Source organism: Lathyrus oleraceus, chromosome 1, assembly GCF_024323335.1.
Source record: "Lathyrus oleraceus cultivar Zhongwan6 chromosome 1, CAAS_Psat_ZW6_1.0, whole genome shotgun sequence".
NCBI lineage: Eukaryota > Viridiplantae > Streptophyta > Magnoliopsida > Fabales > Fabaceae > Lathyrus > Lathyrus oleraceus.
Window position 1 is genome coordinate 411,980,948 of NC_066579.1, and position 13,838 is coordinate 411,994,785.

General features: G+C 35.0%; 1 long non-coding RNA gene across 1 annotated transcript; it reads right to left on the reverse strand.

The window, feature by feature from the left end:
* Positions 1-6,756: 6,756 nt before the first annotated feature.
* LOC127076744 (uncharacterized) lies at positions 6,757-8,998 on the reverse strand. The gene is made up of 2 exons (XR_007786865.1): positions 8,230-8,998; positions 6,757-7,116 (listed from the first exon to the last, which is right to left on the reverse strand). It is a non-coding gene; the product is annotated as an uncharacterized LOC127076744 (long non-coding RNA).
* Positions 8,999-13,838: the final 4,840 nt, after the last annotated feature.

Genomic DNA, 13,838 nt, shown 5'->3' on the forward strand with positions numbered 1-13,838 from the left:
TATCATATATTATATATGTGATATGTTGTATACTACTAATAGCTTGCTTTGTCTTTTTTTGATGGTGTCAAAAGGGGGGAAGTATGAAGCTTATGAAGCTATGATGTATACATTCAGGGGGAGCCTTTCATGGATATGAAACGCATCGTCTCAAGTTTTGCCATCATAAAAAATGGGGAGTATGTGAGTGCAACTTTCCATTAGATGTGTTTTGTATGATGTCAAAACTAGGATACTCTTAGCGTTTATGTACATTGGATAATATCATCTGAGTCTAGTAGTGCATTTTAGCATTAGGAAGCACGTCAACATATTTGGATATGGTTTAGAAAAGATTCATACATCAAGAAAAGATTTTATGCATCAAAAATTCATTTTTGTGTGAAAAACCATGTACAGGTCGACACATACGATTATAGGTTGACCTATAGAAGATTTTTTTTTGCTACAGGACAAATGCCAAAGCAATATAAATCTCGGTGTCATCTCTCACTTACTCTTTCATTTAATTTCATAGTATTATGCTTAGGCATTTCAATTATAGCATAGTTTATTGTTTATTCAATTGATAGCAATTTATTATGTAAGCATTAGGTTTTGTTGGAATTGGATACCTTATTGAGCTGAATTAGTGATTAATATTTTGAGAAATAATTGAAGTTAGAATTCTCTATATTGAATCATTGTATAGATACACCTCATGGATTATACTATCGAATCAATTGAATACCTAGTGTTTCATCCTATTTATCTTTGGTATTTGTTATACGTTAGTGCTAATGTGACCAAAATTTTGAATAGTATAATTTTCATATTTTCGCATCAAACCTTCCACTCGCAATTTTTGAAAACACTCTCGTAATGTTTATAAACAGAGGTTGATTTTTATTTGGGTCTATTCACCCCCCTATAGACCGTTTTTCTACTCCCATATTCACACCCAACAATTGACATCAAGAGTTGGCCTTTTGATTGTGTCTATACGACATCCAAAAGTTATGAATATGATGGAAGATGACGGTCCTAAGGGAGCGTATAATAGAGAACTCGTTTTCAAAAGCGAAAATTATACGTATTGGAAAGCGAACATGTATGTACACTTGTTATTGGTTGACAAAAATCTATGATGTGTCATCACCGATGGACCATTTATTCCCAAGGGCAGTGACGATGTTGTTAAACATCCAAAAGATTGGGATGATGTTTAAATCAAAAAGGCTTCATATGATTTGAAAGCGAGGAACATATTTATTCTGCTTTATGCGCTAAAGTGTTATATTCTATTTCACATCATACGAGTGCTAAAGGTATGTGAGACGCTCTCCAAAATCTCTATGAGGGAACAAATGATATCAAGGATTCTAAAATCATTATGTTTATAGAGGAGTTTGAACTATTTTTTATGGAACCCGGAGAATCCGTGAATTCCATGCAAACTAGATTCCTCCATTTAATCAATAAATTGAGCAATTTGGGTAAAACCTTTTCCAACAAAGATTGTACTAACAAAATACTGAGATCTATGTGCAGGGAGTGGCAACTAAAGATCACTTCTATAAAATAATCAAATGGTCTTAGTACTTTGGATATTAAAAAACTATTTAGAAAGTTAGTCAAGCATGAGAATGAGCTGAAACGACTCGATGATAGCTAAGTAAGTTCGAAAAAAGAAAGAGAAAGGTAAAGAAGAGAAACAAAATCTTTCTTTGAAAGTTTCATCTTCTAAAGGGAAGAAGTCAAAAGAAAAAAGTGATAACTATGGCGAAGAAGTTTCCAAAAATTAAGAAATGGATTTATTCGTCACACGCTACAATAGATATCTAAAGAGAAACAATCTCAAGCATACTGACAAAGGGCTAGTGAATTTCAGAAATACTCATACACCCAAGAAAAATCAAAAGAAAGGTGATGATGATATCACATGTTACGAATGTGGAAAATTGGGACACTATAGAACCACATGTCCAAGTCTCACCAAACATCATAAAAGTAAATATAGGGATTTCTACAAGACGAAGGGAAAGAGTTCCAAAGGTCGTAGATCCTACATCGCGTGGGAAGAAGGGGATGAGAGCTCCTCCTCTGGTTCTTGCTCGAGTTCAGATGATGAGTGTGTCAACCTTTGCTTGGTGGCACGTAAGAAAGGTGAAACTTCAAAGGTATATAATGAAGATTATGAAAATGAGTATTCTTATAGTGAATTGTCGAATGCATTCAATGACATGTATACAAATTCTATAAAAGCGTTTAAGAAAATTTCTCTCCAAAAAGAAATGATTTTAAAACATGAAGAGGAGATAAATAATCTTAATCGTGCTTTAGAATCTCTTAAGGAAACGTATACATCTATAGTGGATGAGTGTTGTAATGTTTCAGATACTTTATTTGAAAAGATGGAAGTTGTGGAATGTGTTAAGTGTCCAATTTTAAAACTTGAAATTAAAACTCTTAAGGGACAACTAAACATGCTACTTCATTATCTTGTACTTGTTCTAGTTATTTGAGTGAAAGATGGAAGGTTTTTAAGAAAAAAAAACCTCATGTCACTACAAGAAATAGAAGAATCATTTGATCTACAACTATTTTTCATTATTGTGGAGATAAGGGTCACATTAGGTCTCTTGTCATGTTAGGAATGTTCAAGTTCCCAATGGTAAAATGACATGTATTCCTAAATATAATTCAACTAACCCTAAAGGACCCACTAGTTGGGGACCTAAATTACCTATTTGAATTGTCACAGGAAAGTCTTGCCTCCATAAAAAGATTATGGTTTCTAGATAGTAGATGTTCAAGACACATGACGAGAGATGCTTCCATGTTCATCAAGTTCGATAAGAAGAAAAGTGTTCACGTTATGTACATAGACAATACGAAAGGTAAAATTCTCGGTGAAGGTATTGTGGGAAATCCCTCCACAATTACCATTAAAAATGTTATTTTAGTTAAAGGGCTTAAACACAACTTACTTATTATTAGCCAATTATGTGACAAAGGGTATTTTGTGGTTTTTGATACTCTTAGTTGTGTAATTGAGCATAAGACTAGTAAGGACCTTGTGTTTAAGAGTTCTAGGATTAAAAATATCTATATGCTTGGAACTAAGTGTTTAATAGTTAAGAGTGAAGATTCTTAGTTATGGCATAGACTCTTAAGTCATGTGCATTTTGACTTGTTAAATAAAATAGCATCCAAAAATCTAGTAGTTGGTCTTCCTGAAATAAAGTTTTTAAAAGATAAATTATGTGATGCTTGCCAAAATAGGAAAGAAAACGAGAGTTTCATTTAAATCGAAGAAGGTTATTTCGATATCAAAACCTCTTGAGTTTTCCATTTAGACTTATTTGGCCCTTCGCAAACAAGAAGTTTGGGAGGCACTATTGCGGATTTGTGATTTTTGACGACTATTATAGATTTACTTGGATGTTGTTTTTAGCCCATAGGGATGGATCTTTTAAGGCTTTCATTTATTTTACTAAGATTGTCCAAAATGTTTTTGTTTTTAAAATCATCACTCTCCATAGTGATCATGGTGGTGAATTTGTTAACCATCAATTTCAAAAAAATTGCACCGAAAATGGAATTGCTCATAAATTTTCATGTCCGAGAACTCCACAACAAAATGATGTTGTAGAGCGTAAAAACTGTGTTTTGGAAGAATTGGCCCAAACTATGATAAATGAAATGAGCCTACCTAAGTATTTTTGGTCGAATGTGATTAATACCGCATGCCATGTCTTAAACAAGGCGATCATTCAATCCATCATAGAAAAGACACCTTATGAGACACTTAAAAGTAGAAAACCTAACCTTTCTTATTTTTGTGTTTTTGGTTGCAAATTCTTTATTTTAAATCATGGAAAGGACAATCTTGGTAAATTCGATTCAAAATCCGATGAAGGTATATTCTTAGGGTACTCATCTACGAGTAAATCTTATAGGGTTTATAATCATAGAATCGCGTCTGTAGAAAAGTCAATGCATGTTTCTTTTGATGAGTCCTCACCCCAAAAGACGGGGAATGGTATTTGTTATGATGTTTCAGGTATAATAATGGAAAAGATTATCGATGATGAAAGTTACAAAGAGGATCATACTCCTTCAGCAAAGGATGAGGACATTATGAAAGATAAAGAGGAAAGCTTACATGGGGATGAAAAACAAGAGACCTTGAACCAACTACCTCAAGATTGGAGAATTGCAAAGGATCATCCGTTAGATCAAATTTGGGAGACATCAAAAGGGGAGTAAGTATTAGGTCACATGTTAATAATTTATGTAAGTACTTTGCTTTCATCTCACGAATTGAACCTAAATCGATATATGATGCTTTAATTGACTAGGGATGGTTACTTGTTATGCAAGAATAACTAATCCAATTTAAATGTAACAAACTTTGAGACTTTGTTCCGCGTCTAGTTGACAAAACCGGCATTGGCACAAGACGGGTATTTAGGAACAAGATGGATGAAAATGGTTTAATTACTAGAAATAAATCAAGATTAGTGACAAAAGGATATAGTCAAGCTGAAGGAGTAGACTAAGAGAAAAATTATGCTCTTGTATCCCGTCTAGAAGCTATTAGACTGCTTTTGGCATTCACTTGCTGCCGGACTTTAAGTTGTACCAAATGGACGTTAAATTTGTTTTTCTTAATGACCATATAAAAGAAAAAATGTATGTCTCGCAACCCCCGGGTTTTGAGGATCACGAAAATCCTAATCATGTTTTTAAATTGAAAAGATCCCTTTATGGTCTCAAACAAGCTCCTAAAGCTTGGTATGAGCGATTGAGTGGATTTTTGATCAAACAAGGAGGCATAAAACACATATTATTATGCACTAACTATATAATCCACACCACTGCAATGCCAAATTACGGCAAAACCTCCCCTAAACTTAGCCCTCCCACCTAAAGAAAGAAAAAATTCAAAAAGCAATCCCAGCTCCTCAAGAAAAGCAAAGTGAACACTTATCCACCTAAATATCCTATACCAAACACTATACGTTAGGTTATAATAAACAAATAAATGAAAGGTTGATTCAAGCCACTCCCCACAAAATATGTGAGATATACCCTCCAAGTCCATAATGGCATTCCTTTTGAATAGTTTTACTTTAAAGGGAATTTATCCTACAAGGGTTGCCAAGAAAAGATCATCACCTTATAGGGGTCCAACCATCGCAGATAAGGGAAAAGTTGGATTCTCCCTATATAACAGGGGCTTAGAGGAAGAATACCTGCCTGCTAGAGCTTAGTAAGAAGAAGCCACATAGGACAATATGTCATTAGTATGTCTCCAAGCCCACATATCACTCTCCTCACTAAATTGAAACTCTTGGAGTACCAAGAAGAATCCAGAGACCACACGTTCTTCGTGGACGGAGAAAGATCTCCTTCAACCAAGGTCCCATGAAATCATCCCTTCTACCCTCCTCCCAATCTCTCCCATTATGCCTTTTTTCCTTTGGGAGATGTAGAAAAACCTCTAAAACCTAGTCATAAGAGGTATACTACCTAGCTAAAGGTCTTCCCAAAAATATGCTTGAAGGCATGTTCCAACCTTCTTAACAAGTCCAACCTCAAACCAATTCGGGGGGTCATACTTTTTTAAACCAAGAAGGGATACTCCTTTCCACCAAGAGTAGAAAGAACGAGGTCCTAGAGATTAATCCACACATAAAGAGGTGACAATGGAATGACCATATCTGGGAGACACTATATCGAACCAAAGACCAGAAGCACCTAGCAGAAGTCTCCATCTTCATATGGAGGTCTCTAACACTTAATCCCCTCCCTCTTAGGCTTACACACACTAGACCGTCTCACTCAGGAGATCTTGGACTCCCTTTTCACACCTCCTCAAAGAAACCCCCTTTGAATCTTAACTAACTTTTTCCACACTTTCACATGCATTTTCGAGAATGAAAGAAAGAACACATGTATTGCATTTATGAAATAATTTAGGAGAATGACTCTTCCCCCAAAACTTACATACCTATGACTCCAATAGTGAAGTATTTTCCAAATAAGACTAAGTAGGGGTTCCCATGTCGACTCCAACCGAGGATTTGTGCCTACTGGCAGCCCTAGATACTTAAAATGAAGAGACTTGATTTTGGAATGGAAAAAATTCTCTACTAAGGCTAAGAAGGAAGAATAAACATTAATTCCAATCAAGCTAATCTTATGGAAATTAACCCCAAGGCGTGAAGCTAGCTCGACCCCCCCCCCCCCCCCCCCCTCAGAACTACTTTAATAACCCACATATTCTCCAATGATGGGTCACCCAAATTAAGGTATCATTGTCATACCCCAAAATTTTCCCTCCCCTCTTTATTTTCATCTGAATTTTGGTTGGTGATTCATTTGCATACATTCATTTCACCATTTGCATTAAACATCTTTGATTCAGAGGTTCTTGTTATCCATGGCTGGCATGGAACTAGGGTTTTCCCAAGAATCAAGCTTAGGTGTTTTGGGTTGGTGTAATCAAATGGAGAATCTTACTTTGTGAACAAGGATCCACAAAACCCTATTTGTTTGGGCTGTTAGCATCCATGGGTCATTTGTGTGGCATTTTGGTCTTAAATTTTATCAGGGATGACAAACATCATTTGGTAAACCATGGGAGATCCATTTGTTTGATTAATTTCTTTATGGACTTAGTGATTGCATTTGTTCATTATGTGTGGTTGGATTCAAGACTCAAGACCAGAGAGGCTCAATTCAAATTTAAGTGTTCAAGGGATTGGATTACTTGGAAAACAAGTTACATTCATTCAAGTCATCTTCATTACAAAACAAACCATACAACATCCATTTAGAAATACACCACAAATCTTTACAAAAGTCAAAACCTACAAAAATGCATTTGTTGACCTATAGTTGACTTTGATCAACTGTTAACTTTTTGGTCAACTAGTTGACCAAAGTCAACTTCCTAACCACTAAGTCTTAACCCTAATTACATTCCATTTTTCTTCATTTACAAGTATCCCTCTAAAGCCCTCAAATCCTGCATAAATCTTGATGTGTTCAAGGCCTTCTTCATAGGTCTTGATGTTGCTCAAAATGACTTGCCAAATGTTTGTTTGTCTTCCTCTAAAACCAGCCCTGCAATTCAAACACATACACAATTAGAACTCATACCATACACGTGACATGCACAATGCATAATAACAATCAATGCACTAACTACCTGGTCAAACAACACATGACTACTCATAACCATAAGCCAATATGACACCTTACATGAATAGTTTAGCCTAACCATGACAGTAATTCAATCCCTACATGATCCAATCATCATCTAGCATGGCATAATAGCAGGATAACTCATTAACAGTCACATAACAAGTTGAACAATACCAAACAATTGCATACAATATGACAACATTTCAGCAGGTGTATAACAGAAATTGACATAGTGAATTTTAATGGAAAGAATCCAATATCATCCAAGCTCAATCACTAACCGAATTTGCATCATCCAATTCAAAGTACACAATTCTTCTTTAATCATCATCATACATTACATTTTCAATCAATTTGATGCCAAGTTTCGCATACAACACATTTCAAATTCATAACATTTTCTAATGTCATTTCAAGATAAGTTTAACAAGCTCACAAAATTTCATTCACTACTCGCAACTTCATTCAAGTTCTAACACTAATTGCAATCACCAAAAAACTAAACTTCACTAATAGTTTACATAATTGATTGCTTCATTAACAAATTAATTGTTTACTAACTTGTAACTAATATTCAAATTCAGACTAAGTGAGTTCATTAAACTAACTTCATCCTAACTGAACTAACTGCAAACTTAATAGAAAACTAATTATAAACCCTAACTAACTAATAGTACTAACATTAATTTTATTAACTCTAACTTTTAACCTAATCACCTAACTAACTAACTCTCACAAACTTCCATAACTAACAGAAGTTCACCTATAACCGAATTTTCATTGAGCCAATTAACAGAGTTTAACTCTGTTAAATCATTAATCCTCTATAAATCCAACCTCACCCTCGGAATTGAAAAAAGAGGTATTATTACTTACTGACACTCAGAATCCAATCACTTGTCATTCACTCACCACAAACACATAATCATAATTCTCTATCACTCTTATCAATCTCAATAACATAAAGCAGAATCAATCAAAGAAGAAGGAGAATGATAAATTGAAGGGGAGAAGAAAAGTTTCAGCATTTACCTAAGAGAGTTTTATCGTCTTCATCTTCATTCTCCATGAACTCCAACTGTGTAGAGGGAAAGTTCATCCTCGAAGGTAGGGTTCTCGTCTTCCACTCGTTTTCATTGAATCAAGGTTACAACAATGTATCTCATTGCGTAGGGAGTCAAACCCATATGGTTTGAGCTCCAAATAGTGCCTCAGTGGTATTTAATTTTTGAATTAGGAGTTAGAGTTCTTGAATATTTTTGGTTCGGTTTGGTTGTTATGGTATGAATCAAAAGAAGTCAATACTGGATTAGGGTAGAGGGTGATGAGACGAAGAAGTTGGTATAAGATTCGAAGGGTTTGGCCCTCCGTCCCCGGAGGCGATTTCCAGCGTGGCGGAGATTATATTTTTCGGCCAAGGTGAAAGGAGATGAAGTTCATCTGAACGTGTAGTGTGTTTGGATCTGAGCGCATCCCCCTCTCATGTGTTTTTAGCGTGGGCCTCATGGCCCTTGGCCCATGTAGGTTTCTTTCTGCACCCAAGTTCACTTAACACCCCCCCTCAATTTACGCAAGGAAAATTGGACTTGGGGCACTCTTGGCCCATATAATTGCTCTGTGTGCACCCTGTATTCTGTGTCATACCCCCAACCTGATTATGACATTAGGGAAAGACCAACACGAGTTTTCAGATGGGCACAACACCATTTCTCTTTACACCCTATTTCTGCCTCATACCCCCTATCTCTCTTTTCTTATTATTTTCTTTTCTTTGCTTGTTTTAATATCTTGTTTTTTTAGGAAAATCTTTTATCACATTTTATTTTTCTTAATGATTTTACCATCTTTTTTACATTATACACTGATATAGAAAATGTTTTAAAAAGATAATAAGACATGGTTGATTAGGTTAATTTGATTTTTAGTATTTGATCCTTTTTGAAAATTAATAAATAATCCATCATGTTTAGGAATTAATCAAATATATTTTTGGATAATTTTCAATTAGTCTTAGAATTAATTTTCAACTCAAAATGGTAGAAAATAACATTCATATTCATGTTCCCTTTAAGCTTTAATTATAAGTTTAATCATGATTAGAATTAGTTTCTAACTAAATCCATTAGAATTAATTCTTTGCATCCATTCTTGATTACATCTTGGTGCATAAGTCATAATTGTAAATTTGCTTGATTTTTCTCCTTGCCACTTGGTTGATTTTTAGGCATTGTTTTGTTGCATGCTCGTGTGAATCTTTTTTCCATCTCTTGTATGATTTATGATCCATCCCCCAATTTTGGTTTAAATGTTCCCAAATCTCCATGAACATGTAATAGTGTAGGATTTACATTTCTTTACCACTTTCATTTACATGTTAATAAACAAGATAAAACCAAAATGATAAAAATAATCTTTTTCAAGAGAATAAAAATAATCTTTTTCAAGAGAATAAAAATACACTTGATCCAACGTCAAGTGTTTTTCAAATCAAAATCAATTGAACACAACGCGAGTGTTTGATCCAACGTCAAGTATCTCTTCCATTTCACCCTCACAATTCTCACAATTTTCGAATTTCCAATCTCAAACACTTGATTCAACGTCAAGTCATTTTTCAAAACATTTTCACAATAAACTGGTTGAAAAAGGATGAGGTGTACGTACTTGTACACAATATTTCTCAAGTACTTGGGTTGTCGGTCGTACCTAACTTGTGGCCTGATACTTGCCTTCCATTCAAAATATTTAATAATAAACAAGTTCAATTCGGTCCTCTTAGGGCGAAGAAGAGTGGTTAAGATGCAATTGTCCTCTCAACTCTCGAGTATTCTGATTGCCGACCGTACTTAGCTTGTGGTTAGATGCTTGTCTCCCTCTAAGTATCAACAATCAAACTCGTCAAACAAATTTCATAAACAAAAAAAATCTTTAGATGAAAAAGAGTGGTTAGGATGCAACTATCCTCTCAACTCCCAAGTACTCATATTGTTGGTCGTACTTAGCTTGTGGTCTGATACTTGTCTCCAACTCTAAAATTAACCGTAACCAATCAGATCCAATTTTCCGCCTTAGGGAAACATTCAAAACCTTTTCACAAAGGAGGTGTTATTTCCTTTCTACCATGAATGACACTTAAGCCTCCCATGCGCGAGCATACAAGTAACGTTTAACTACTAGAATGTGATCCAAGTACATCCATTATACCGTAAACAAACGCTTAAGTCTCCCATGCGCGAGCATACAAACAACATTTAATTGCTAGAATACAAACGTTAACATCATCCACTAAAAACAACCAACAAACACTCATTTTCTACTCGGAACTACGGAGCTCTGACTTCCTTATTGCACCATGAGGATACATAGGCACAATGGTCCGAATCCTTGGCGAACACACTAATTAATAAACTTAATTTTTCTCCTTAAACCAATCGCAAGTAATCTTTAGATAACGACACCCATACACACATAAGACAAACAAAATACTTCTCGTTGAGTACAATGGATGCGAGAGATTCTAATACATTCCCCTTGCATAATCGACTACCGAATCCTCTCTTGGTTGCGACGACCATCATTTAGGGGTTTTATCGATATTTTCCCTTTCCTTTGGAGTAAATAAAGTTTAGTGGCGACTCAATATTTTTTCGTGGCGCGACAATCATCGGCATAATAAAGGTGAGTGATCTTCAAATTAGAGGAGAAAACTTTAAACCTAGAGAAAAGACTAAGCTCAATGGCCTTTTTGATCAATCCACTAATTCCTTTAGACACTAGAAGGAAAAGGGAAGGTTAGGGAGCCATTAATCTCACGTGTTAGGGAGTCATTAACCAAGACGAGCATATTTCATGCAAACACACAAGCTCTTACCCAAGATCTCCACTTACCATTAAAGCCAAATCTGATAAGCATGTAATTCATTAAGCTCCAACATACCGAATCATACACTTTCTCAAAATCTACTTTAAGGATAAGGTAGGCCTTTCTAGTACGTTTAACCAAGCCAATCACCTCATTCACATCCACAACTCCATTAACCAACATTCTCCCTCAAAGTTTACTGATTCAAAGAGATCTACTTGTCCATTACCATCCCTAGTATCTTAGCCAAAACTTTGGATACCAGCTTATACAAGGATCCAAGCAGAGATATAGGCCAAAAATCTCCCAAGGTATATGGGTTCTTAACCTTAGGAATAAGTGTCATAAAAAAGGAAGCAAAGTTACGTGGTAAAGATGCAAAACAATTAAACTCATCAAACATAATCCTCATATCATCCCTTAACGAGCTCTAGAACCTTTTAAAGAAAGAAAATTTAAAACCATCAGGGCCCAAAATCTTATTCGTGTCACACTGGGATACCACCTCATCTATCTCCTCTATGAGGAAAGAAGATGTCAATACCTGATTATCCTTTACATAATGGGTTAGGAAAGGAACCTCGCTAAGCTTGGGGATAACAAGAGACAGGTCTTTAAACCGCTCAGAGAAATAATTGACCATCTCTCGTCGAATGTCGACCACACACTGAATCCAAACATCCCTAATCTTAAGAGCTAAAATTGAATTTCTTATGCTCCTTATTTTAACTAAGGCATGAAAAAATACATAATTAACACCCCCTTCCTTAAGCCAGTTAACTTTAGTTCTAGGGAAAAGATGAGAGTTTTTCTACCTAACAAAGACCCAGAGATCAGCAATGGCTTTGGATCTAATGTTTACATCCTCAACAAAAAGAACATTATGATCAACCAACAAATTTAGATTCTCGATAATATCCCTAAGAGACTCAATTTGGTTGTCTAAATTACTAAACACTTACTTATTCCATCCTTTAAGGGTAGCTTTAAGAGATCTAAGTTTCTCCATAAGGACAAAATCCTTCCAACCCTTGATCGAAGAAGCAGGCTAGTCATTAAGAACCAACTCAAGAAAGCGAGGATAAGTCAATCAATGATCATTAAATAGAACAAATTTTGGGTCCCATAACTAACTATCATATTTGAGAGTGATATGGCAGTGATCAGAGACATATCTTGGGAGCGTCCGTTGAGCAACATGCCCCACCAACCCCACCAACCCTCAGTAATCAAGACATTATCTATATACTTAATGTCGAGGTTTAAATTATGGTTCTATAGCATTGACATGTTGTTGCTTCAAACTTTTCCAAACTCCTCATATATTGCTATTAGAGTTTTGATTCAACTTAGGGGAAGAGTAGGAACCGAACTCTGTGTTGGGTTATGTTATAAAATGTGAGAATTGCACATGTAGAGCAAACTGTTGAGTTTAAATGTGAGTGGTTAAATCACACATATGTCGTTTAAAATCCTGAATCATTTTATCATTATGTTGGGAAAAAATAAAGCAAGCATAGAGAAAAAAAAGGAACACAACCCCAACAATCATCACCTTGATTGAAAATAGTACATAAGCTTTTATTGTCTTCATCGACAATCATACTCCACCATAAAGAGTATCAAAATGTATATTTTTAACCAACCCCGACAATTTCCATCTTGATTGAAAATAATACATAAACTTTCATTGTCTTCACCAACAATCATACTCCATCATAAAAAGTATAGTCATTTGAAACTACATCACTCCAAGAGTTTTCACATTGTCTTCACCTACAATCATAGTTTTAAAAAACTATCATACTCTCTCATGAAAAATATATTTCAGTTGAAGATAAACCACTTCAAGAATTTCACATTGTCTCATCACCGATAATCGTATACTTTATCATGAAAAATAAATTTTACTACACTTAAAAAACTTGACATTTCAACCAAAATCTTTCCTGCAACAAAACAAAATTTTCCCAACCAACACAGAGTATAAAATTTATTTTCTGACGTGGAAGATCAGCCAAAATTGTAACCACAGAGCATACTAAAAAAATTATATTCCACCAAACCAATGCTCTTGATACCATCTATTGAGAAAAAAAACAAAGTAAGCATATAGAAAAAAAGAGGAACACAATCACAACACATAACCATAACGTGGAAACTCCAAAACCGAAGGAAAAACCACGATCGTTGTCAATAGACAACCAGAGAATAAAACTATGTGAAAATTGTTACAACACATAATATACCCTCAACTAACCCAGGCCCGCAGTAAACCCACACCCTCTTAAACAAATATTTGATTACATCTCACAACACTTTAATACAAGAGCACAATAGAACAAAGAAAGTCAAATACAAGCTTAAAGTGCTTTTGACTGATGCACATTGAAATGAAGAACATGAGTCATATATATATATAGCCTTGGACTTCCTCTTCCTTCACAAAACTAAGCGATGTGAGACTTCAAGGAACTTGTATCCTATATATAGCACTTGACTCTCTCTTCATTCACAAAACTAAGCAATGTGAGATTTCTTCAACATGTATATTTTTAACCAACCCCAACAATCTTCACCTTGATTGAAAATAGTACATAAGGTTCATTATCTTCACCGACAATCATACTCCACCATAAAGAATATCAACATGTATATTTTCAACCAACCCCAACACGTTGTTGCTTCCATCTTTCTTGAACATTCTAATAAAATACTATGATTTTTTTATAAGTTTTATGTAAGCTACCTTTATTCAAATGTTATATATAATTGTATT